The following is a 6,000-nucleotide window of genomic DNA, read 5'->3' as shown; positions in this document are numbered from 1 at the left end:
CTCCTTTGAAATGAGAATACTTATCAGTAGTCCACAAAGAGGGTGAAATGTTTGTGAGGGATGAAGGCCGAGAGGACATCCCTGGCCCAGTTTGGAGAAAAGAAAAAGCTAGAATAATACCTGAGGCCTTCCATCTCCATGAATTTCTTCTTGAGCTGTCAGCTATTGGAGGTGGGGTCCTGGGCACCACTCAAGCAAGGCCCAGCCACAGCAGCAGCACTCTGAGGTACTTCAGGTACAAGGCAAAAGAAACCGCAGACTGACTCAAACACTGCAGCTGGGAGAAAAGCATCCAGATTCCCCCAGGTGGTGTCTCTGAACTCCTGGCTGTTACTCAACACCTTCCTTAGGGCAGTGGGGGGAAACAAACAGCTACCATTTGCAGCAACATGGATGGACTTGGAGCCCGTATCACTGGCAGGACAGTCTGGCAAACGCTCCAGCCTGGCAAACGCTGAGACCACTGCAGCCCAAACCCTGCCTCTTAGGCCTGTGGCGGACTCCAATCTCCCCTTTCCTCCAATCTCTGGCCACACGATGAAGTTAGACAGTGTGGCACAGAGAGATAAGACGCCCTCAGGGCACTCGATGCACTGCACAGAGCTTGTCCACAGGGCAGGAAAGGGTTTGCTGGCTGCAACGTAGCCCAGGAAAGGGAAGCAACGTGCCTAAGATTGGCCTCATGGCTTGTCAGAATTTGGCTCACAAATCTGGGCCTGAGATGAAGTGTCTCTGGCATACCTGGGAGGAGAAAGGAGGAAATAAAAATACATTCCTAGGAAGAGCTGTCAGCTTTGTCAGAGGAATCCACCTCAAGGCTTTCTTAAGATCAGGGCTATGCTCTATTGCCAAGGAGAACCGAAGCGCAAGAAGTGACAGTTCAGTCCCAGGAACCCACAAAGGAAGAGGGAAAGGTCTGGCAAGATGATTTCAGTCAGCAGTGTCTCAGGTTTGCAGGCCCTCTGAGGATCCAGGCCAAATTTAAACCGCACAACAGCCCTACAGATTTAATGACACCCATTATCTCTACTAATCCACAAGAACCCAATGAGGTAGCATCCTTTGGCTCCCCTGGTAATTAAAGCAACTGAAGTTTAGAAAGATTAAATAATTTGGCCACCCTTCCCACAAACACACGGTGGTGAGGAAAAAAGACCCCCGATTCCTACTGCCTATTCACCACAGCAGAAAGCCAAAGAAAGAAGCTACTGAAATGGAGACAAACAGTTGGCAAAGGCACCCAGCAGTCCTAAGGCTAGACTCTATCTACCCTACTTGGGGGCGGGGTAAGCCTCTGCATTTGGCAAGGTGAACTAGACTTCCAGTGATAGTGTCCCTGGCCCACCCTTGGCTCTTATCTCAGAGGCAGGACAGTGGCTATGAGAATTAGGAAAATGAGTGGTTAGGGAAAAGGCACCCCCCACCCTAAGTACCGTTATATTCCCTCCACGTTGGGGCATGGCCAGTACACTTCAGTGGCTGTGTTTGTGAATCATACCTCGCCTCTCCATAGGGACACAAAGAGGTATTTGGGCCAAGACCACCTAAGCTGAGTAAGTGGCCAACACTCCAGAGACCATGCCACTGCTGCCACACGCCCACCCCCACCCCCACCCCCCGCACCCGGAACCACACTGCACTGAACCAGACAAGGTAAGCCAAGCTCAAGATGGGCCGGCGCAGGTCTGGCTGGAGGAAGCTCGGAGGTCCGGACCCTGCAGGGAAGTCAGAACCCCGAGTGCGACTGGGAGTGGAGCTCGCACTGCCACATGTCTCAGGACACTCACTAGACTAATGGCTGAAATTCAGGCTCCGGAGCTGGACTTAAATTAAGCCAGAACTTAAATCCAAGCCCTTTCTGTAGTCTTAGACATGCAATTTAACCTTTCAGAGCCCGTTTCCTCATCGTAAACTTCCTCTTAAGCGTTGTTCGGAGTAAATGCAAAGCACTCAATTGGCCATTATTATCACAGATGAACTGTGATGTGTGCAAGCAAAAGAGAGGGTTCCACCCTATCCATGTAGGGAGCTGGAGGGAGGAGAGCTGTCATCACTCCCTCTTCAGTTTCAAAGATTCCAGCTCCTCCTCCTTTCTTTTCCAGCTGTGGGACCTAGACACAAACCCACTCAAGCTCTGCCCTTAGGGATCACCAAATCTCAAAGCTGAAGGGCCCTCCTAGGTTATCAGTTCCGCCACCTCTGTCTTTCTTGACTACTGACTTATGGGATGGGGCACAACACCAACCCTAACAAGGGCCATCCAGGAATCCTCCAGTCCTACCCCCGGGTCTGGTCCTATGCTGGCACTCAGTTTCTTGAATGACTGGTAACTGCTAGGGCAATGAATGGATGAGGGCAAGGGCAGAGGGTAGTATGTTCCCAGGAGGAGCACATCATTCAAATGATAGCTTACATATATACAGATTTATTATTAAAAGCCTGTTACATGTCAGGCACTGTTGCCAGGCACTGGGGTAGTTTCCTGTCCCCCTTACAATTCTGTGAGGAAAATATTCACTAAATGAGTAAGCAAAGAAACTGAGATAAGTACCACAAAATACAAAAACTGGGCAAAATGGTAGGGAAGAATAAGGGGGCATCTCTTAGAGGCTGTCAAGGAGGGTGCTCTGATGCTTGATCCTGAAGCTAAGACCTGAAGGTAAGAAATTAATCTTAAAGTGGTCAAGGGGAAAGTCCTTCCAGGTAGAAAGAAGGTCCTGAGGCAAGAAAGTTTTTGGTGAACAGGATCTGAAAGGAGGGCCAGTGTGGTTAGAGAAAGGCGGGTGGGGGGCCTGCGATGACACTGGAGTTCGGGGCAGAGGCCAGATATTTCAAGGCCTAAGGACTGGCATTTTAAACACAATAGGAAGCTGGAGTTATGGAGTGACAATCTAATTTATATCTAACAACATCATCTCGGCTACTGAATGGAGATTAAATTGAAAGATGACCAGAGGAAAAAAAGGAAGGAGAAAAAGAGAGGCCAGAATGCCACTGCAATAGTCCTGGTGGGACTGTATGGTCTCCACTGTGGTGTGGCAAAGACATGGACAGAAGTGGCAACGTTTGATATAAAATATGCTAAGGGACAGACAAGGGGGATAAGAAATGAGGGAAGAATCAAGGATGACTACCAGGAATCTGGCTGGAGCGGCTACATGGACGGTAACACCATTTAAAGAAATAGGGAAGGTTGGAGGAGAAATTATTTTGGAGTGGGGTGACTCAGGAGTTCCATTTCACACACATCAAGTTTGAGATATTCTGTTGACAACCAAGGAGAATGCTCAAGCAGGTCTTTGGATCCCTGAACTTTGAGCACAGAGAAGAGATTTGGGACAAGAGATGTAAATTTGAGTCTTCAGCATCTAGATCAGCATTATGCAACAGAAATATAAAGTGAACTGCAAAAGCCACATGGGTAATCATTGAAAACTACTAATAGCGACATTTTTAAAAGTAAAAAGAAACAGGTGAAATTGTATTATTTTTAATAATGTATTGTATTTCACCTAATATATCCAAAATATTATTTCAACATATGATCAAAACATATGATTCAAAAAATGAGTATTTTTACATTCTTTTTCATATGAAGCTTTCGAAATCCCATGGGTATTATATACTCACAGCACCATATGTGCCTCTGGCTCTTATACTGGACAGCACAGCTTTAGATGGTACACAAAGCCAAGGCGGCTAATGAAATCCCTTAGAACAGGGTTTCAACCTTGGCACTACTGATATTTGGGGCTGGGTAGTTCTCTGTGTGGGAGAGGAGGCTATCCTGTGCATCATAGGCTGTTTAGCAGCATCCCTGGCCTTCACCCATTAGATGCCAGTAGCATCCTCCCAACTTTGACAGTTAAAAAGGACTTCAGACATTGTCAAATGTCCTAGGCAAAGGGTGAAGAGTGAAGAGGGGGAATCACCAGTGATTGAGAACCACTGACCTAGACAGAGAGAGAGTGTAGAGAGCAGAGGGCCCAAGAGAACGCTGGGAACACCAGCCTTACCATCTGCCTTAGGTAGTGTGCATGGGGCATTAAAAGGTTCAATTCTCTGGTTCAATTTTTCTAGGACTGTAGGCCCTAGGGAATTGAAAGGAAGGGGTGAGGTGATTTCATGTGAAAACTGCAGAGGTCCAGTTTCTAGTACATGAAAACACCCAACCAATGTCGGTAACAGCAACAGCAAGAGGTCCTCCCCCACTGTCACTTCTTATATAATCAAGTTTTCCTCTCCTCATCTGATCCCTTCCTCTTGACAAATGGTAGCATTTACCAAGGACCACTGTCCCCAAAGAGAAACTCCACATAACTATCTGGAGAGATTGGGGGTTATCCAAATTAGAGGAAACCATGGGTATAGATTCAGTATCAAGCTTCTATGGCCTTGTATGTAGACATACAGCTTGCTTGAGCATAGAGGAGAAAGTCTGGGACTGGAATCTACATGGTGGGTAAAGCCAAGGAAACTGGTGATAATAGAGGAGCCCTAGCCTAATTGTTAACAGTCCTGAAAACTTATCAGCTTCCTTTCTACCTTGAAAACCCAAATCTGTTTTTAAAACAAACAAACCAGGCCTTTAAGGAATATCTAGAGGACTAGCTGGTGCAAATACTAAGGGAGGAAGGGCCCTGGCATTGACTAAGATGTATAAAAAGTCCGGCGTACAGTATGGCTGAAGCCAAGTGAGCAAAGGAGAGGAGGACAAAGTCAGCTAAGAGGAGGGGGCAGATCATGTAGGGCTTTACAGACCTTGGCATCCGACTCTTACTCTGACTGAAATGAAAAGCCCCTGGGGGGAGAGGGGGTTTGAGCATTTTGTGATGTTATCTGATTTCCGTTTTAAAAGGATCACTCTGGTTGTAAACAATGTAGAAGCAGGGACATTAATTAGTAAAGAATTTAGGAAATCCAGGTGAGAAATGCTGGTGGCTCTGACTAGAGTATTAACAGGGAGATTCTAAGAAGTAGAGCCAATAAGATTTCCTAATGGACTGAATGTGGGTATAACCATCATTTTCAGCCAGAGTGCATCACATCATGATATTTCTCTGCTTAAAAACAATGCAAGAAAAAAAAAAAAAAAAAACAATGCAAGACTATTTTATTCAGAGTAAAGACCAGAAGTGCCCCAGATGATCATTTAACTACCTGACCTCTTCTACCTACCCGACTCTCCCCCATCACTCCACTCTTGCCTCTGGCCTCCTTACTTTGAGAACTGGCCAGCTACAATCCCACCTCCAGGCCCTTGCTCAAGCTGTTCTCTCTACTTGGAATACTAGAGGGCTGTATGGCCAACTTCCACTTCATTCAAGTCTATTTAAATCTCAGTTTCTCAGTAATCTACACCCACATACGTTGCTCTAGCTCTCCCAGTCCTCCTTACGCAACTCTACCCTTTTTAATACAAAGCTCTTATTTCCTAACACACAGTTTACTTATTTACTATGTTCACTGTCTGTCTTTGGTTGGAATGGAAGTTTCAGATGGTGGAGCTTCCATTAGTTCGGGTGATGAGACTAACAAAGAGGAGAAACCACCAGCATGTCAACCATAATAGACACGTGGCATGAACAAGAAATAAGCCCTGACCTTTTTTACGTTTAAAAAAAATCATTTCACGATTTAGCATGAAATCACTAGCAACATTCCTGTGGAATGGCAGGGGTAAAAGCCTGATTAAAGAGGGTTTAAGAGAAAATGGAAAGCAATCATTAGAGAAAGAAACCATATAAAACACTTCTGAGTTTTGTACAAAAGGAAGAAATAAAGTGGTGATAATTGGTAGGGGAAACAGAGTCAAGACGTTTGTAAAATGGGAATGACAGAATGTCTGTAATGCTAACAAGACTGATTTAATAAAAAGGAAAATGGATGATATGAGAGGAATAGAACTACAGGAACAAGAAGGGCCCTAAAGCATAAGTAGAGCAACTAGCCTTAGATAAATGCAGTTAATTGGGATGCTGGAAGGTGAATAGGTGTGCT

The sequence above is a fragment of the Tursiops truncatus genome, chromosome 8 (assembly GCF_011762595.2).
Source record: "Tursiops truncatus isolate mTurTru1 chromosome 8, mTurTru1.mat.Y, whole genome shotgun sequence".
NCBI classification, from domain to species: domain Eukaryota; kingdom Metazoa; phylum Chordata; class Mammalia; order Artiodactyla; family Delphinidae; genus Tursiops; species Tursiops truncatus.
This window is presented reverse-complemented; position numbering follows the sequence as displayed.